General features: G+C 37.6%; 1 long non-coding RNA gene across 3 annotated transcripts; it reads left to right on the top strand.

Annotated features, from left to right (window-relative positions):
* Positions 1–1,706: 1,706 nt before the first annotated feature.
* On the top strand, positions 1,707–11,987 carry LOC125673631 (uncharacterized). Of its 3 annotated transcripts, none has more exons than XR_008803360.1 (7): positions 1,707–2,005; positions 2,994–3,100; positions 3,788–3,933; positions 4,186–4,224; positions 5,740–5,960; positions 8,692–8,756; positions 9,209–11,987. It is a non-coding gene; the product is annotated as an uncharacterized LOC125673631 (long non-coding RNA). The 3 variants fall into 3 exon arrangements; XR_008803358.1 differs by having other exon boundaries at positions 2,991–3,100; XR_008803359.1 differs by lacking the exon at positions 4,186–4,224 and having other exon boundaries at positions 2,991–3,100.
* Positions 11,988–21,753: the final 9,766 nt, after the last annotated feature.

Here is a 21,753-nt window from a genome sequence, read left to right as displayed (position 1 = left end):
TAAAATCCCCTTGTTCATAAGCCTTTTCAGTTTACAAAATGCCAACCTCCTCCTAATATTATTGCATTAAAAAAAAAAAAAACGTTTTCCGTCCCGTTTTCAATTCCCCGTCTTAGCAACATCCCAAATGTATAGAGTTTTTCCATTATTGAAAGTACTCGCACCTCAGCAGTTAGAGATAAAATAAGAGGTTAAGAGCTCTTCCTGCTTTCAATTTTCTCAGACACCAGCTTCTTCAAACAATGTATCTATGCCCAAAGGCGGATCCAACGTCGGCGACCCCACCCCTCGTATAGTGTGTTTCCCCAGATCTCTTAGACTGTAACCCTTGGTTCTGAAATGTATGAATCCGAAACTAATTGTACATGGCATTTAATCAACTAAGGATATGTACTTTGTGCTTACTCACCCCTTTCCAACTTTTAAAACTTTGTAACAGTCAAGCCGAAAGCCTACATCAAAGGGGAGGCGAATTTTATTTATATGTGGTAACTTTCACAGGGGCCTAAGATACATTTTTTAATTATTATAATTAAAAGAGTTTGGTTATACGGTCTGTTTCGTTTCGTTTCGATGGGTTTCGTTTCGTTTCGGTGGGTTTCGTTTCGTTTCGGTAGATTTCGTTTCGTTTCGGTAGATTTCGTTTCGTTTCGTTTCGCACTTTACAGGTACCCACAGGTAAGTTGTTCGGTTCTGTACTCAATATATAAAATGTCGTCTCTCATATCATAGAAAATAATTTAAAGGGGTATGGGCACGATTTTTCATCAATCGAAATGGACAATTGTTTTGTTATGGAAATAAAGATAAATGAATGGATTAATTTTTTTTCACACAGAACACACTTTTAAATATATTTTCATAAAATCCGGTTCCCCTAAATCGTGTTTGTAAACACGGTGTTCATCTATATCGAGAGTATGACGAATGCGCGCGCATTTCATAGGGCTATAAACAAACGCTTGTAAACCACGTGCAAATGTGATAACACCAAACTTTCTAAAACGTATGTGAATCTCATGCAGGATTTCGACATAGATTATTGCTAAGTCTATCATAGGAGCAAGCGCAAGAACGTAACTGAAATTTTTTTTATTATAAAAGCCTTCTTTGTCTCCAAAGCCATGTTAATACCCGAACCATTTAACATGATTGATTGTTTAATTGTTTTACGTCCCATCGAAAATTTTCCCCTCATATTGAGACGTCATGAGCTGTATTTAGACCTACATGTAGGCTTAGCACTCAGGACCGTAACAGTGAGAGGTTCTTTTCGTGCCAAAACCTACCACGACACGGAACCTCCGTTTATAAGGTCATATCCAAAAGACCCGTGATTCTCACTTCTAAATGCCGAGCGTTTGGCGAAGGAGCAATCACTACATGTCTTATGTATGACGTGGACATTGCACGAACTTACAACCTCCCGCTTTCAAAGCGAACGCTCTAACCACTAAGCTACCGCGACCGTTTCTTCCAAGCATGTATATAAATTCACTTCTGTGCTGACCTTAAACAAGACTGTTTAAACTTATTTGTCAGTAGCCTGCCTCAATTTAAAAAATGATCATTCACTCGTTTAGAGTCAGCATTTCGCAAATTCTATGGTTGTTATAACAATTTAGTTTGCCAATACAACCTATCATTTCGTTAAATACTGTCTGGCTTGTTTCATACCGATTGTTAGACCGTTCTTCGCACGGTTAACGCTATTTGGTACCGCTTGCAGGGCGGCGACCACGAGTTACCTGCCCCTATACAATGAGTTAATTGCCCCTGTATTTCATCTGTTAAGTTGTACTTAAAATAGGCTAACTCTTGCGCAAAAAAAGATAGAAAATATCAAATATGGGAAAGCGGGACGATAGACCAAACATATCTACGAAGAGACCGTTGGTGCCGGAAATATCTCTGTCTTTAGTAGTGTCCGCGAGGTATATTAATTTATAAAACATGAGATATTAGTACCGTATTGCCCGGGAATCAAAAGATTTTTGCAAGATTGGTAAGTATATTCTATATAGGCTAAACAAGCACAAGGCAAGGGCACGTGGCCTGGGAAGTCATTCCGCAGCGCAGGAATGACCAAAACTAGCCTACTACGGTACCATTTACAGAAATTACCAAAAAAATGACAAAAATTACCGAGAGAGGAGCTAAAATGATCTCAGTAATACATGACATCTACTATCATATTCACATTAAAAATGTTGGTCCCTCCTTTGACGACTTCAATAATTTTTAATTTCGGTCATATCTTTGGTATTTTCTGTGAACGTTTGTAATTTCGGACATTATATGTAACAATCCTACTATTCATTCCACAATGAAGGCCAGTGGGCCTAGATTTTTAATTTGATACACGTATAAACTTAACACTGCGCAAGTTATGTCACGGAATGCAGTATAGGGGAGGAGAAAATATTTGGCTGGACCAGGAGTCAAACCTAGGATCCCTGCATTACTAGTCAGGTGCTCTAACCACTGAGCTATCCAGGTCGATATCCACGGTCCGTGTAGCCCTAACTACTAAATTCCTCCCTTTAATTTGTCTTTGCCGTCGAAGACACACAACCCAAGATTCATTTCACCCCTGGCAGGACAAGAGTAGTCACGGCACCAACTGGTAAAATCTTGCACAGAGGTCCCTGGGTTCAATTCCCGATCCAGCCACAAATTTTCTCCGTGTATGTCTATATGAGACTGAGTTGGAAAATTACGGTATCTTCATAGTGACAAACTAATGAAAATATTGATCAAATTCGACTGGTCAAGGACTGTTAATATAAATAAATTTGAAACATTGGTCATTGTAATGATTGGTTTCATGTTATACTAAGCTTGTGTTTCAAGACAAGGCTGTCTTTGTTGGTGATGATACTGATGTATATATTTAGAAACAAGTAATGCTTTGATTTTGATTACAGGTGTGGTCTTTAAAAAAATTAATGCATGGCAAGGTTGATAGTGAGACTAATAAATTCTTTCAGCAGAATTCAGCTAGACACACAAAAAAAGACAATCACTACAGCCTTCCAAGAAGATGGACTGCCTCACAATAGTTTCCTTGAGGACTGTCTTGAAATATCCAGAGTTTAAGGTATGCATTTTGTACACCATGAAAATCAGCTTATAGTTTAGCTATTATCTAATTAGAGGGAATTTTCAATAGGGACTGGGTCTTTTCATTTACTGGACTCTTATGTAACAATGACACTGTTCTTCCACCCCTGTTAGATCCACTATAACTTTAAGGAAAATAATTGGATCATCCTGTCCCACCAATATGCACATCTACAAATGAGAATGAAGCATTGCACAAAGTTTCAAGACTATCCGATAAGCCATATAGGAGAAGTGTTCACAAGATTTTGTGACAGACAGAAAGACGGATGAAGTACAAAAACTATGTCTCCCCCTGGAAGAGGGGAGACATAATTAGAATTTTTTTTAGACAGAAAGGAATGAGATCTCTGACACAGATTTTGCTATGAATATATATCATGTTTTGCTGAGTGAAAACATTTTTTTCTTCTCTTTTATTTATGCGTATCTAAGCACAAGGTAATTAATACTTTTCATACTTTCCCAATTTGAACATTTTATGTGTCAATTTTCCCAATTCTACGGACTCTGGACCCAGTTTGAAAATGGTAGGAAAACCCCTGCAAAGACTCAAATATGAAATCATTTTCAATTAGAGGTTAAAACATTTAGTGATGAATTAATTACTGGAATTTATGAGGACTACTGAGACATGTTAAAATGGTGTCATATTTGTCTTCAGATTCAAGAAACGGACTCTATCTGGAAAAGGAAAACAATATCAAAGCTCCTCTGAGAGAAGTTGGCCAAGGAAAGCATTTAGAAGAAAGTGGAGATTCATTGTTTTTACCAGATCCAGCAGATCACAGAAAGCATCTAGTAGGGGAGGTAAATGAAGCATCTTTTACTCCCTATATACAGTGCTTGAAGCTAACTTTTTATGTCACCAGTCCAGCCGGACTGATGGGGTATAATTTCAACCAGTCCGCTGAAAAATTTACTAGTCCAACAGAGTTTTCCAGAAATATTTAAACACATTTCATTAATGTTATTAAAATGAAATTTAGCTCAATATGTCTTAAACAATATTGTAACACTTAAATGTGGGATTTATATTTACAACTCGGATTTGTCTGATAGGTCTACAGATCGAAGCATGCCAAACGTGTAAAGAACAAGGTACGATTGTATACATAAAAAGGCCCAAAAATTTTCTCTCAATAAAATGTGTTTGGAATTAACCTTAATAAGCGTTTTAAGAAAGTAAAATATATGCCAGGTATACTATGTCAACAAAACCAGAATGATATTTCTAATTGGACAGCATTATGACATTTCCTGCCTTTTTATGCCCCCGAGATTGAAGATCAGGGGGCATATTGTTTTTGTCCTGTCTGTCATTCTGTAATTCTGTCATTCTGTCTGAAACTTTAACCTTGCTAATAACTTTTGAACAGTAAGTGATAGAGCTTAGTTATTTCACATGAGTATTCCTTGTGACAAGACCTTTCCGTGGGTACCAACATTTTTTACCATGTGACCTTGACCTTGGAGTATGACCTACTTTTTGAAAACTTTAACCTTGCTAATAACGTTTGAACAATAAGTGATAGAGCTTTGATATTTCACATGAGTGTTCCTTGTGACAAGACCTTTCCGTTGGTATTAAACCTTTTGACCTTGACATTTAACTTACTTTTAATTTTTTTTTACATTGGTCATAACTTCTAAATGGTAAATATTAGAGCTTTCGTATTATACATGATGATTTCTTTTGACAAGATCTTTCTACTGGTACCAAGATATTTGCCCTTGTGACCTTGACCATCTTTGGAATTGGCCATTATCTGGGGCATTTGTGTTTCACAAACACATCTTGTTTTCAAATAAGCCTGAAAACTGTCAAATGTCATACAGATTATTGCTCAGGAAAAGATGTGCGCATTTGTCGAGCAAAATAAAAATGATATATATTGTGTATTAATTTAAGATGAAAAACATACTTGAATATGAATTTGCTCGACGCATGCACTGTATGTTTTCTGATAAGAAAACCACCTGAATTTGTGGATATTTTCATTGAAAATGGCATTTTTGCAATTTTATGCCAACTTCTAGCTCACGTCATATGACACAAATCATTTTGCTGATCAAACTGAGCAGATTTTGGGTTTGCTAATCCATTCCTTATTTGAATGCCAGGGTTTGAGCTCCAAGTGAAATCATCGATATTTTGGGCCAAATTACTTTAGAAACTGTACCTACTTCTTTCATAAGTATATTTTGCAAAATGATGCTTTAGAAAATTAACTCATCTGACTGACTAAAACAAATGTCAGTCAGTCAGCCAGACTTTTAACCAGTCACGGAGTGACAGGCATACATTAATTTTGAGCCCTGTATATATTGCCAGACAAGTAGTCCAATCAGATTATAAACTTTAACTGAAAAATTTACAAGCCCATTCATAAATTAGAGACCGGTGGCAGTGCAGTGTTTCTCACCAATGCTACAATCCCTAAAATTATGCTATGTCAGTAATTCCCAAATGTCACAGGCATCAAACTTTCAATATATACATAAATGAAAATTGTAAAACTTAAATTCTGTTGGCAAAGTTCAGCAAGAGAGGCATACATTTTGTTTCAAATCCCCTTATATAATTACATGTATTCATTTAGAATGTTTTCTTAGTTTCCAGGATTAAGCCAGCCAGTAGATGAGACTATTATATCAAAAATACATTTACTTGTACACGAGGGCACACAAAGCGTTGATGAAACAAAAAGACATTTCCGTCTGTTTGTAAAGGATACTATTTCACCAGGGAACACCATCTCAGAATTTAACAGATGCTTTTACCCCGCCAATAAGGATGTAAGAAATCACATTTACAGGGCACCGAGATTTTGCCAGTAAGTTCTAAATTTTTAGGTCACCTGAATTCATTCAGGTGACCTATTGCTATCTGTTTTTGTCCGTCGTCGTTCGTCGTGCGTTAACATTTGAACATTTTCAGCTTCTTCTCTGAAACCCCTGAACCAATTTCAACCAATTTTGGCATATAGCATCTGTGGGTGGAGGGGAACAAAAATTGTGAAATTCGTGGTCCCTGCCCCCTGGGGCCTGAGGGGTGGGGCAAAAACCATCAAAATGAGTGTAATTTTAAAAAATCTTCGTCTTTACTCCTGGACATCAAGAAGCCAAACTGTGGGCATAATTATAATGAGCGTTGAGCCCTCTACCAAAAATGTGAAATTCATGGCCCCTGGGGCAGGGCTTCTTGTGTTAGGGTGGGGCTCTATTGGTCATATAGTGAAAGTGTAGAAATTCTTTGAAAATCTTCTTCTCTGTCTCTAGGTATTAAGTAGACAAACTAATAGCATGGTAATGATGAGCAAGGATGCCTCTTTGTACCCCATGCAACAAGTTGTGGGGGGGTATACTGGAATCGGGTTGTCCGTCCGTCCGTCTATAGACGCAATGGTTTCCGGGCTCTAAAGCATTATCCTTTCCACCTACCGTCACCATATCATATATATGGACTACCCATGGGATGAAGATGTTCCCTATCGATTTTGGGGTCAAAAGGTCAAAGGTCAAGCGCACTGGACATTGAAGTAGCAATATGGTTTCCGGGCTCTAAAGCGTTATCCTTTCCACCTACAATCACCATATCATATATATGGACTACCCATGGGATGAAGATGATCCCTATCGATTTTGGGGTCAAAAGGTCAAAGGTCACGCGCACTGAACATTGAAGTAGCAATATGGTTTCCGGGCTCTAAAGCGTTATCCTTTCCACCTACAGTCACCATATCATACATATGGACTACCCATGGGATGAAGATGTTCCCTATCGATTTTGGGGTCAAAAGGTCAAAGGTCATGCGCACTGGACATCGAAGTAGCAACACTCAGAAAAGAGGTAGTTTATACCTATTACCAACACCCTTTGGGAGATTGAGGTAAGCGGGGGGTATTCTTAGTGAGCATTGCTCACAGTACCTCTTGTTAAAAATTGTGAAATTCATGGCCCCTAGATCAGGGGTTCTGTTGTTAGGGTGGGGCTCTATAAGTCATATAGTGAAAATGCATTATTTCTTTGAAAATCTTCTTCTCTGTCCTTGGGTATTAAGTAGACAAACCAATAGCATGGTTATGATGAGCAAGGATGCCTCTTTCAAAATTGTGAAATTCATGGCCCCTGGGTCAGGGTTTCTGGTATTAGGGTGGGGCCCTATTGATCATATAGTGAAAATGCATTTTATTTCTTTGAAAATCTTCTCCTCTGCTGCTGGGTATTAAGTAGACAAACTAATAGTATGATAATGATGATCAAGGATGCTTCTTTCAAAACTGAAATTTATGGTCCCTGGGTAAGGGGTTCTGGTGCAAAGGCGGGGCTGACCACATAGCTATTCAATGTTTCTTCCATCCAAAAGTAAAATTCTTATATTTAAACACAAACCTAATTCAAACATTGGAAGGTTGTTACATGATACTCAGGTGACCTATAAGGCCCCTGGGCCTCTTGTTTTTTTCTCAGGCTCAAATGTGCTTTTCTGATCAAAATTTGTTAGTTGTCTGTCGTCGGCATAAACTTTTCACATTTTCATCTTCTTCTCCAGAACCACTGAGCCAATTTCAACCAAAACTTGGCACAAAGGGGAGATAATCACAAAATTAGGGTGGGGTCATTTAAAAATCTTCTCAAAAAGCACTGGGCCAGAGGACCTGAAATTATCATTAAAGATTCCTGACCTAGTGCAGATTCAAGTTTGTAGCTCACCTGAGCTGAAAGCTCAAGTGAGCTTTTCTGATAATTTTTTGTCCGTCGTCTGTCTGTCTGTCCGTCTGTCTGTCCGTTTGTCTGTTAAACTTTTCACATTTTCGACTTCTTCTCCAGAACCACTGGGCCAATTTCAACCAAACATGGCCAAAAGCATCCTTGGGTGAAGGGCTTTCAAGTTTGTTCAAATGAAGGGCCATGTCCCTTTCAAAGGGGAGATAATCATAAAAATGAAAAAATAGGGTGGGGTCATTTAAAAATCTTCTTCTCAAGAACCACTGGGCCAGAAGAGCTGAAATTTACCTGAAAGCTTCCTGACGTAGTGCAGATTCAAGTTTGTTCAAATCATGGCCCCTGGGGAGTAGGATGGGGCCACAAGTGGGGGGGGTCAAAGTTTTACATACAAATATAGGATAAAGCTTTAAAAATCTTCTTCTCAAGAACCATTGGGCCAAAGAAATTGACATTTACATGAAAGCTTTCTGACATAGTGTAGATTCAAGTATGCAAAGGGTAGTTTGGGCCATAATAGGGACTAAGGTTTTACATGGAAATATATATGGAAAGTCTTCAGATATGGGCCAAAGTGACTCAGGTGAGCGATGTGGCCCATGGGCCTGTTGTTACAAATCATGGCCCCTGGGGGTAGGATGGGGTCACAATAGAGACCAAAGTTTTACATGCGAATATATAGGGAAAATCTTTAGAACTGGACCAGGGTGACTCAGGTGAGCGATGTGGCCCATGGGCCTCTTTGTTAACCTATATCTTTTATTTGTGTGAAGATATTCAAACATTAAGAACAGACATATATATATATAAATCTTTTTTTCTTTCATTTTTTCATCCAGGGTAGTTTAGAACTGTGTGCATTGGTTTTGGAAGAATTTGGACTGTTTAGGCTAAAATCCATTATGTAAGTTCATCTTTGTGGTGCACAAATTCCATATGATCATTTCAAATAGTCAACATTGCTTCTATTTTCAATTTGAAATTCTACATGTATTTTGTTTGAGAGATGAAAACAATCCTCGAAACATTATCACCGTTATCTTTAATTTTCCATCATACTTGTGTCAAAGAGTTGAACTTTCTTTACCAGTAATTTTATATTGACTTCGCATTGTGTGATATATAAAGTTTTTATGATTTTATTTTCTGTCTAAGATATTCAATATTTAAAGGAAAAAGATAATGGTAGGAGATGGTAGGATAAATTCTAATTATTCAGAGAAACTTGATAAATACTGTGTTTGAACTTATATACTCGATAACACAATAGAAGAATGCAATTTACTAGTTAAACTTTGATAGGATACTAAATTTAGGATGAGCCAATAAGATTATGTCTTGTTTTTCATGTTACAGGATTGGACAGAATATGAACACACACATCCAATACTTCAAAGATATTATGTTTGTGGAGGCAGAGATTTTGATTGCATCCACTGTTTAGAATACATCCTTAAGGGAAGCAGACTGCCACCTTTACCCAATGATATAATGATTAATCATAACTATATCTGTTTTGTACCAAATAGAAAGACCATTGATTCAGGTCATTTTCAAATCCACTGGCATACATTGTACTATACATGCAACCTTTTCAAACTTTACATTTAAGATTTTGTAAAGGAAATATCTTAATGTTTCACATGTTTACCTTTCACTGTGCTATGTAATTCATTATACCTGCCATTATTCCAGTCTTCCTGAACATAATTTGTTTTCTGCAATTTCATTGGCCAAGAGGCTTAATCCTGGGTTATCAGATTGAGCATTTATATTTAGTATCCCATTGATTTTGTCAGCCCTATATAAGGAGCTGACTCAGATTTACTCACTCTGCTAGGTTAAAGAACTCTAAGGTTTGTACTTTTCACATGAATTTCGTGTTCGCCTCTTATCTTTTACATAGAGTAGGAAATGAACATAACATTGATTTGAGTTAGGGAACAATTTAGATTTTACATTATAATATGTAAATACCTTAGCAGAGTCAATTTACTTGGTTCAGGGTAGTATCAGATATTACTTTTTCAGAGTTTAAGTGTTTAGGCTATCTCAATGTTTCTATAGTTAGCCTTGTCCTATGTTACTTTTAGATGTATGGAAGCCTTTTAGTGTTATAACACTATATTTATGCTCCCATTCAAAGAAGAGGGGCATATTGGTTTGCACCTGTTGGTCGGTCGGTAGACCACATGTTGTCCGCTTAATATCTTAAGAACCATTCACTTGATCGTAATATATTTCATATGTGGGTTGGTTATGAAAAGAAGAGGACCCCAATTGTTTTTCGGGTCGAAATGTCAAGGGTCAATCTACTCTGGACATAGGAAGACACTGCCTGCTCAATATCTTGAGAACCCTTTGCTTGACAGACATCAAACTTGGTACACTGGTACATCTCAAGGAGTAGATTTGAGGTCACATGGTCAGAAGTCAAGGGGTAAACTGGACATAGTAATATATTGTCTCTTATGTTTTAAGAATTATTTGCTTGATTGACACCAAACCTGGTACAGCATAAGGAGTAGATGACCCCTATTGATTTTTAGGTCACTTGGTCAATCCACTCCTGACATAGGAAGATATTGTTTGCTCAATATTTCGAATTGATGATACTACTATCAATCAAATTATGCATGTGTATAACCCTTTTCAATTTTGCACCATGGGGGCTTATATGTTTTACAAACACCTCATGTTTTATAGTTTGTGAAAGCTTGTTAGGGTCATAACTTTAGATTTTCTTATTATGGTACTTGCCCGTCAGAGACTGGACATATTATGGTATGTTGTTGTCTGTCCGGACCTTGTAAGATGGGATACAGACTGAACCGTAAGCTCCAGAATCTTACAACTTGGTACATTTGATCACCATAAAAGGAAGATGCTTATTGTTTTTTAAGGTCAAGGTTGTAGGTTCACTTAATAGGAAAACCTTGTTTGAGAAAATTACAGATTCTTGAACTGAGTATTTTGAGGAAACATTACATAGAAAGTACATGATTTGTCAAATTTCTCCCAATATTCAACTGAGAACCTTATTCTGCAGAGTATTTGTATGGGTATGGAAAATGTGTATGTGGTTATGATTTTGATTTTTGTTTAATTATTTTGTTGTTGAAAATTACAGGTTTAACCGAGTCAGTTTTTGAGGAAATATACATGTATTAAATAAATGACGGCTTGACCTTTTAACTCATCTCACAGTTTTGAAGCTAGGGTCTTTGTAAATAACTTCTTTGGTGTTTTAGAATATTTACAGATTGTTGATCATGGTCAATTTTGGGGAAATATTTTCCGCAGAGCTCTAGTTGTCTATCTACCGGCCTCCTGTCACTTTTAAGTTTAGGAGCTTTTATTCATGGAAAGAAAGTATGTGACAGCCTGATGATGGCTGATACTATTTAAAGCCTTTTTATACGCCCGTCTTAAGACGTTCCATATTATGGTATGGCGTTCATGTCCGTCCGTCTGTTAGCTTTTTCGTGTCCGACCCGTAACTTAAATACTACAAGGCCTAGAATCATCACACTTTGTCTGTAGATACATCTTGGGTAGAAGGTGTGTCGCACATTAAAACCAGGTCACTGTGACTTTTCATTAAGAAGATATCCGTCTGTCCGTCCGTCTGTTAGCTTTTTCGTGTCCGACCCGTAACTTAAATACTACAAGGCCTAGAATCATCAAACTTTGTCTGTAGATACATCTTGGGTAGAAGGTGTGTCGCACATTAAAACCAGGTCACTGTGACTTTTCATTAAGAAGATATGGCCATATATGGCAAAAACTTGTCCGGCTCATAACTTGAAAACTATTAGACCTAGAATCACCAAAATTGGTCAACTAATGCATCTTAGGTAGAAGGTGTGTCGCATCCTACTTTAAGGTCACTGTGACTTTTAATTAAGGTGATATAAAAAAAATGTTTTAATGGGTACAATCTATACTGTTAACAATATGTGACGGGCGTATCATGTGCCGTGACGTTGCACTTTATTCTAGAAATGGCATCAGAAAAACACCCTATGTAACCTTTTCTGCTTGTACTCATTTATTTTTATTGGAAAACTTATTACTTGTTATCAGCTACTCTAAAACAATATTGACTTGTGCTATAATAAATTTGTAAACTTTACAAGTCTTTTCATTTCAAACAAGGTGTTGAACAAGTTGTTGAACATCATCTGGGATTCACAACCAAACAGGTACAACATGGAAACAGTGTGTTCCATGATTTCTGTAGTGTAACAAGTCCAGCTGATCCCAAGTACACTGTACTATTGACAACGATTGTTTTTGATAAGCACAATAGAAGTTCTACTTTGGGAGAAGCTATAATTATTTTAGTCCTAGCATACACTGCTTCCTGTTAGAGTTAGGGTGCTGTATAACTTGGTACCTCTTTGAGATAAAATGCTTTATCATCAAATCATAAAGCATCTTCCCTCTAACAGATACCAGATTATAAAGCACCCTCCCTCTAACAGGTACCAACTTATAAGGCACTCTCCCTCTAACAGGTACCAGATTATAAAGTACACTACCTCTAACAGGTACCAACTTATAAAGCACCCTCCCTCTAACAGGTACCAACTTATAAAGCAGCCTCCCTCTAACAGGTACCAGATTCTATAAAGTACCCTCCCTCTAACAGGTACCAACTTACAAAGCACACTTCCTCCAACATGTACCAGATTATAAAATATCCTCCATTTATAATCTGGTACCTGTTAGAGGGAGGTTGCCTTATAATCTGGTACCTGCTAGAGGGAGAGTGCTTTATTAGTTGGTACCTGTTAGAGAGAGAGTGCTTTATAATCTGGTACCTGTTAGAGGGAGAGTGCTTTATAAGTTGGTACCTGTTAGAGGGAGGTTGCCTTATAAGTTGGTACCTGTTAGAGGGAGAGTGCTTTATAATCTGGTACCTGTTAGAGGGAGAGTGCTTTATAAGTTGGTACCTGTTAGAGGGAGAGTGTCTTATAAGTTGGTACCTGTTACAGGGAGAGTGCTTTATAATCTGGTACCTGTTAGAGGGAGAGTGCTTTATAATCTGGTACCTGTTAGAGGGAGAGTGCTTTATAATCTGGTACCTGTTAGAGGGAGAGTGCTTTATTAGTTGGTACCTGTTAGAGGGAGGTTGCCTTATAAGTTGGTACCTGTTAGAGGGAGAGTGCTTTATTAGTTGGTACCTGTTAGAGGGAGGGTTTCCTTATAAGTTGGTACCTGTTAGAGGGAGAGTGCTTTATTATTTGGTACCTGTTAGAGGGAGAGTGCTTTATAATCTGGTACGTGTTAGAGGGAGAGTGCTTTATAAGTTGGTACCTGTTAGAGGGAGGTTGCCTTATAAGTTGGTACCTGTTAGAGGGAGAGTGCTTTATTAGTTGGTACCTGTTAGAGGGAGAGTGCTTTATTAGTTGGTACCTGTTAGAGGGAGAGTGTCTTCTAAGTTGGTACCTGTTAGAGGGATGTTGCCTTATAAGTTGGTACCTGTTAGAGGGAGAGTGTCTTATAAGTTGGTACCTGTTAGAGGGAGAGTGCTTTATAATCTGGTACCTGTTAGAGGGAGAGTGCTTTATAATCTGGTACCTGTTAGAGGGAGAGTGCTTTATAAGTTGGTACCTGTTACAGGGAGGTTGCCTTATAAGTTGGTACCTGTTAGAGGGAGAGTGTCTTATAAGTTGGTACCTGTTAGAGGGAGAGTGCTTTATAATCTGGTACCTGTTAGAGGGAGAGTGCTTTATTAGTTGGTACCTGTTAGAGGGAGAGTGCTTTATAATCTGGTACCTGTTAGAGGGAGAGTGCTTTATAAGTTGGTACCTGTTACAGGGAGGTTGCCTTATAAGTTGGTACCTGTTAGAGGGAGAGTGCTTTATAATCTGGTACCTGTTAGAGGGAGAGTGCTTTATTAGTTGGTACCTGTTAGAGAGAGAGTGCTTTATAATCTGGTACCTGTTAGAGGGAGAGTGCTTTATAAGTTGGTACCTGTTACAGGGAGGTTGCCTTATAAGTTGGTACCTGTTAGAGGGAGAGTGCTTTATAATCTGGTACCTGTTAGAGGGAGAGTGCTTTATAAGTTGGTACCTGTTAGAGGGAGAGTGCTTTATAAGTTGGTACCTGTTAGAGGGAGAGTGTCTTATAAGTTGGTACCTGTTAGAGGGAGAGTGCTTTATTAGTTGGTACCTGTTAGAGGAAGGTTGCCTTATAAGTTGGTACCTGTTAGAGGGAGAGTGCTTTATTAGTTGGTACCTGTTAGAGGGAGAGTGCTTTATAATCTGGTACCTGTTAGAGGGAGAGTGCTTTATAAGTTGGTATCTGTTAGAGGGAGAGTGTCTTATAAGTTGGTACCTGTTAGAGGGAGAGTGCTTTATTAGTTGGTACCTGTTAGAGGAAGGTTGCCTTATAAGTTGGTACCTGTTAGAGGGAGAGTGCTTTATTAGTTGGTACCTGTTAGAGGGAGAGTGCTTTATAATCTGGTACCTGTTAGAGGGAGAGTGCCTTATAAGTTGGTACCTGTTAGAGGGAGAGTGCTTTATTAGTTGGTACCTGTTAGAGGGAGGTTGCCTTCTAAGTTGGTACCTGTTAGAGGGAGAGTGCTTTATTAGTTGGTACCTGTTAGAGGGAGAGTGCTTTATTAGTTGGTACCTGTTAGAGGGAGGTTGCCTTATAAGTTGGTACCTGTTAGAGGGAGAGTGCTTTATTAGTTGGTACCTGTTAGAGGGAGAGTGCTTTATTAGTTGGTACCTGTTAGAGGGAGAGTGCTTTATAATCTGGTACCTGTTAGAGGGAGAGTGCTTTATAAGTTGGTACCTGTTACAGGGAGGTTGCCTTATAAGTTGGTACCTGTTAGAGGGAGAGTGTCTTATAAGTTGGTACCTGTTAGAGGGAGAGTGCTTTATAATCTGGTACCTGTTAGAGGGAGAGTGCTTTATAATCTGGTACCTGTTAGAGGGAGGTTGCCTTATAAGTTGGTACCTGTTAGAGGGAGAGTGCTTTATTAGTTGGTACCTGTTAGAGGGAGGTTGCCTTATAAGTTGGTACCTGTTAGAGGGAGAGTTCTTTATTATTTGGTACCTGTTAGAGGGAGAGTGCTTTATAATCTGGTACCTGTTAGAGGGAGAGTGCTTTATAAGTTGGTATCTGTTAGAGGGAGAGTGTCTTATAAGTTGGTACCTGTTAGAGGGAGAGTGCTTTATTAGTTGGTACCTGTTAGAGGAAGGTTGCCTTATAAGTTGGTACCTGTTAGAGGGAGAGTGCTTTATTAGTTGGTACCTGTTAGAGGGAGAGTGCTTTATAATCTGGTACCTGTTAGAGGGAGAGTGCCTTATAAGTTGGTACCTGTTAGAGGGAGAGTGCTTTATTAGTTGGTACCTGTTAGAGGGAGGTTGCCTTCTAAGTTGGTACCTGTTAGAGGGATAGTGCTTTATTAGTTGGTACCTGTTAGAGGGAGAGTGCTTTATTAGTTGGTACCTGTTAGAGGGAGGTTGCCTTATAAGTTGGTACCTGTTAGAGGGAGAGTGCTTTATTAGTTGGTACCTGTTAGAGGGAGGTTGCCTTATAAGTTGGTACCTGTTAGAGGGAGAGTGCTTTATTATTTGGTACCTGTTAGAGGGAGAGTGCTTTATAATCTGGTACCTGTTAGAGGGAGAGTGCTTTATAAGTTGGTACCTGTTAGAGGGAGAGTGTCTTATAAGTTGGTACCTGTTAGAGGGAGAGTGCTTTATTAGTTGGTACCTGTTAGAGGAAGGTTGCCTTATAAGTTGGTACCTGTTAGAGGGAGAGTGCTTTATTAGTTGGTACCTGTTAGAGGGAGAGTGCTTTATAATCTGGTACCTGTTACAGGGAGAGTGCCTTATAAGTTGGTACCTGTTAGAGGGAGAGTGCTTTATTAGTTGGTACCTGTTAGAGGGAGGTTGCCTTATAAGTTGGTACCTGTTAGAGGGAGAGTGCTTTATTAGTTGGTACCTGTTACAGGGAGGTTGCCTTATAAGTTGGTACCTGTTAGAGGGAGAGTGCTTTATAAGTTGGTAGCTGTTACAGGGAGAGTGTTTATTAGTTGGTACGTGTTAGAGGGAGAGTGCTTTATAATCTGGTACCTGTTAGAGGGAGAGTGTTTATTAGTTGGTACCTGTTAGAGGGAGAGTGCTTTATAATCTGGTACCAGTTAGAGAGTGCTTTATAATCTGGTACCTGTTAGAGGGAAGGTGCTTTAAGTTGGTACCCATAGTATGTTACAACATAGACCATAGCATATCTTGCGCATCTGACAAATTAAACGTTATAAACTACTATCATCAGTTAACTGAAAATTAGAAAGTTCAATACATTGATAAAATAGAAGTTCTGTACAGTTTTAGTTTCAATTAAAATAACTAGTACGAATAAATAACACTACTGTTATTATAGACAATGAAGTACAGAAGACATCAGGAATTAATTGAAAAGTGGGGTATATAATATGTATCGGTACTGCATGTCTGAAAGTGCGCAAGATTTAAAAACAAAATCGATTGCTTTTAGATAGTCAATATCATAGGCGTAGCTTGGGTTATAATATTACCGAGGCAGGGGGTCTGGGGGGCTGTGCCCCCCAGAAGCTATCGACATTTTACCAACGTAAAAGTTTTTTTTTTTTTTTTTTTTTTTTTTTTTACCGAGGCAGCTGCCTCGGTTGCCTCAATGGAAGCTACGCCACTGAATATTGACATTTATGGTCATAAACTGGTGATTATACAATGTTTGTGACTTCCATCTCTTACTTCTGGGAAAGTTGGAAAAACGTCATTATATTTTGCTGCTATTTTCTTGTGTATAAAGATCTACGTGACGCAGATTCTTGTGCATAGAAAATCGTCTTACTTAATGAGGACTTGTTCTTAAACCTCGGGTTGTCTTTTACAAAAAATATCATTTTACATGTATTCATTTCATTTACGAAATGACACTACCCCGTTCTTAATGACAGTTATGATGTTCTAATAAATATTTCACAATTTCCTACAAATTTGAAATAATCACCATTGCATTTCTGAAATCAAAGTCGCCGCCCTGAATTTTTACCGCCCATATGATATGTAGAGGCTAGACAATCAAGACAACTGCATTTGTCCAAATTCCGTGGTCTTTGTTTGAAGAACAGGGATATCAGTTTTCAAACAACAAATATGTAAAAGTCTTGATATCCTCTATGGAAAATAACATTTCAAGTTGATTTAAAGTGTACACATTGTTAATTGTAATTAAGCGTATTTCATATCAATGTACTGTCACAACATTCCGTGAAATTATGAATACTACGACGTTCTAATGGTGTATCAAGATTTTAAAATATTCTGCCCGAAATTTGTACATCAATGATTTAGAAATATCAGTCTAATACTTTGGGGAGGGTGTGATGCTAATACATCCATTATAACACACGGTACCTAATATGCATTAAAAAAATTATATGTTTATGCATAGAATTACCATTTTTCTCAATTCACTGCAACAGTGTATCATTCTTGTTAACAATGTAGATTATTAATATTTGTCAGGGTTTTTTGATACTTGCTTATGTAATATATGTCTCTTGATTTAGACGCGGGTTGTGTCGAAAATCTGAGTTTTAAATAATCAACAGTGTTGTGCTTCTCATTTTTAGAACCGAGTGATTTGAATATGATTGAAAGTATTCATGTTTCCTACGTAATTGATAATAAATATACATGTGTTTGCCAACCACAATGGAGCTCCAACAGGACCTATTTTACCTAATATTGGTCTATCAAGAAATAAGTATAAAAGAATTGACACACGACGATTATTCGTACGAATCATTGTGAATTATAAATTGGCACGAGGGATAACTCGTACCTACATAAGATGAGATAACTCGTGGTCGTCACCCTGTAAGCGGTACCAGATAGCCTCGACCTCTTCGCACACTTATTTTTACTACGTTTACCTGATCAAGCTATAGGGCTCACGGTGGATGTGATCGGTCGACAGGAGATGTTTACTCCTCATAAGCACCTGATCCCACCTCTGGTATATCCAGGGGTTCGTGTTTGCCCAACTTTCTATTTTGTAATTGATATTGGACTTATGAGATTGACCACTGTCCATTATCTTCACCTTCCATCTTAGGTTAGCCGCGGCCATGGCATAAGCGGGGCTAGAACGCACGACCTTTCGTTTATGAAGCGAACGTCCTACCACGGACCGGTCACGTATCATAGCAGATCCAAGACTTTCACCTGCATGAAGAGCATTTAACGAAGAAAAAATCGCTACCTGTTTTAGTTAGCTATAGGAAACTACCTACCATGACATTGTCATTCTAAGGAGGTAACCCCAATCAACTCTTGCCCTTTGTTGGAACCTGTCCTTCAAGGGGTCATCAGAGGATCCCCCAAGGAGACCGTCTTAAAATCAAAGTACTGAAAGACGGGGTCAAATTATTCAATACATAACTTTCAGAAATGGTGCAATTATGCTAATATGACAATTCATATGAAAACTCTCCAGACAAATACTTTAATCAGACATAGGTCTTGAATTGCAGATTTACGTACAACTTTCTATTCGTGTTTTTGATATAAGAAAAGAAGTGTTCAAAATCGAAATTTTCTGGAAGTCTGTTCCTTTTTTATGGTTTTGAGGCCAAAACGAATATCTAAAGGAATGCTTGTAGTCTTGTGGCCAGTTTTGTTTAATCAATATGATCCAGAATTCGATATTTTTGGTTATCATTTCGCCGAGATAGTCCCTTTCTTGTTAAACCTCAGTATTCTTGGTTTGTATCTTATAGTGAGGGTCACCATTTTAACTTGTGCACTTAGCTCTTCAGCTATTCATAGCTAAATCAGGTGCTGAACTCTTGTGAAAAAGCATGAATGCTATAATAAAGTAAATGAAAAGAAATATAGATAAAGGTATGAAACAAAGTTTAATATGTCAACAGAACAGAAAGATAACATATGATAGGTTGACATATGACAGTATATGTTTAATAGCTTATTTTTGATGGACCAACATAATGAAACCAAATGTTAAAGATAAAATTGATAATGGCATACTTTGGAATTGCACAATACAACCTGCCAATAACACATGAAAGGTTAAAATCAAGTGGATATACAAACACTCCAATTCTTTCTTTAGTAAAGAAAATTTTCTAAACTACTAAATCTGTAAACAAGAACATGTAAATTGTAAACATTGTAGCAAAATTGGTAACATAGTAATTTCAAAGTTTTTGACACACATTTGGGCTAGAAGTTTCCTATGCAATGAAAAATATTTATATGTTACAGTCCAACATAAATAAACAAGTCCACAAGCCAGACAACTGTCTTCTCAAGTGAAACAATATAACATGAAGTGCTGCAAATTCAGGCATTTTAGAATCTTATGCATATACCAGTATCTGGACAATTGACAATTGTAAAAGCATTACTGTTGAATAGTAATAACATCGATACAGAAAAAGTGAACTATGATTGTGTAAAGAATATAATACTGTTGCAATGTGAAATTTTGAATAAATAATACAGACTGATGCCTGATCAGGGTTAAATAAATTGCAATGCTGGGTTTTCATCGCCATTTTTAGTATCACAGAAAAGGTTATAATGAGATGGACATGTAAACACTCCAATCTTGCATAAAACAAGATGTGTTTGTGAAACACAAAATGCCACCGATAATGGCCAATTCCGAAGATGGCCTAGGTCACAAAGACAAATATCTTGGTACCAGTAGAAAGATCTTGTCACAAGAAATACTCAAGTGCAATATGAAAGCTCTATTTACCATTTAGAGGTTATGACCAATGTCAATCTTTTTAAAAGTAGGTCAAATGTCAAGGTCAAAATGTTTAGTACCCACGGAAAGGTCTTGTCACAAGGAATACTCATGTGAAATATCAAAGCTCTATCACTCACCGTTCAAAAGTTATTAGCAAGGTTAAATTTTCAAAAAGTAGGTCAAACTCCAAGGTCAACAATTCAAACACGCATAAAAAAGTCCTTCCTCTATGCAATATTATTTACTTGTGAATTCCCGCACTTGCGCGATGTTTCTTTAGTTACTTTTAAAAATAGAACGATATGGAGTGCTTCAATTATGTAGAACTATTGGTATGCTCTATATTTCATATACATTGTATTGGAATGGTGAGCGTAATTCATAATTAATAATTTGTTGTATAGATTAATTTGTATATGAAGCAGTTTGTGATGAATTTGAGATCATGCGAAATAAGACATGTTGTTTACATAGTATTGTAAACCTTGACAAGTGTCGGCAAGTTTGACTGCATGCCTGTTCGTATTAATTTCATATGTGAATCATGCGAACAAAAACATTTTCAAAAGTTAAAAATTCTTGTTCACAATCTAAATAAACCATAAAGATATGTTTGAATTTGGACTTTTACGAGGGTTCGTTGTGCCATTTGACTTCAGTTGAGGCCGTTCTTTGCACACTGAATTTGGCTGTGGATTACTCCGTTACCCGATCGATATATAAGGCCCAAGGAGGGTGTGGCCGGTCGTCGACGGAAAATGCTTACTCCTGCCCAGGGATCCATGTTTGCCCTGCTCTTAATTTTTTTTTAATTCTTAAAAGAAGTTATGATATTTGTTTCTTTGAGTTTTTGTATTATCTCGCTTTGATAAACAAATATAGTCTGCATAACATGGCCCCACACAGCAAGAAATTAAAAGAGAGCAGAAATATATCATTGTTCAAATGTCAAATGATGAATTTCTAGCTAGAATTTGAGGAAATGACGGAGATAAAGAGCAGAACAGTTCAGAAATGTCTGAAGCGTGTGAAGAAAGGACTTGCCTCAAGGTGGAAAACTCCTCTATTGTAGCATTAAAAAAATAACTGGTGTCAGACTCTTAAAGATGTTACAAGCAGATTCAATGCAAGGACAGAATGCAATGTGTCAACCCGAACTGTGAGTAGACTATTATTCGAAGACGGCTATAAATGGTTTGTAGTTTTCAAGAAAGCGTGAATTGAAAGAAGGATCAGATTTTGTCGGCAAAGATTACACTGGACAGTTAATAACCACCCATCTTCCGTCATTTTTAGTTATGAGACAAACATTTAACTTGGTCATAATAATGCAATATATGTTTGATGGAAATCAAATGAAAGATAACGTCCCGAATGTTTACTGTTCTATGCAGTGACAGAGAGAGACGTAATGACGAGCTTTTGTTATAGTATGGAGCTGTAAATCCTACTATGGTGTTGGCACTTTAAAAGTTGTTAATGGAAACATAAACAGCAATAAATATATTAAAGTTCTTCATAAATTTCTTTGGCCAGTTGCTGTGCGACACTTCACAAACTAGCTGCCGCCGCTGGGTCTTTCAAGAGGACAATGCACCTTGTCACGTAGGTATCTTTGCACACTAACTAGTGGAAGCAGGGAATGACATCAACACATTTCCATGTCCAGACATTAACATTATTGAAAATATTAAAATTTGGGGTGCAGAGACGGACAAATGAAATACGAAATGCCTGTTACCTGGAAAAGGTTATCCGTGATACATGCGTTTGGAGTGGCCTCCCCTTACATTACATTCGGAGCCTTTATAACGGTTTACCAAGGAGAACTTGCAGTGTGCTACGTACCCGAGGTCATATTAAAAAGTACTAACCCCATTTAGTAAGTGAAATTACCGGTGTTGTTGCAAAACATGTGGTTAGAATGATTCAGGTGTTATTGCGATTGATGTGAGGAAAACATTTCTGTACAGATTTGTCTTCCAATTCTGGAACTGATTTCAATGATTAGCTGCATCAGTCATGACAGGATAAAAATTCATGTCAGTACTGTAATTCTAATTTCTCTAACTCAATTTGTCTTCCTATCTCTGCTGTTTTATTTTCTCTTTCCC

The sequence above is a fragment of the Ostrea edulis genome, chromosome 5 (genome assembly GCF_947568905.1).
Source record: "Ostrea edulis chromosome 5, xbOstEdul1.1, whole genome shotgun sequence".
Taxonomy (NCBI): Eukaryota; Metazoa; Mollusca; class Bivalvia; order Ostreida; family Ostreidae; genus Ostrea; species Ostrea edulis.
This window is presented reverse-complemented; position numbering and strand designations above follow the sequence as displayed.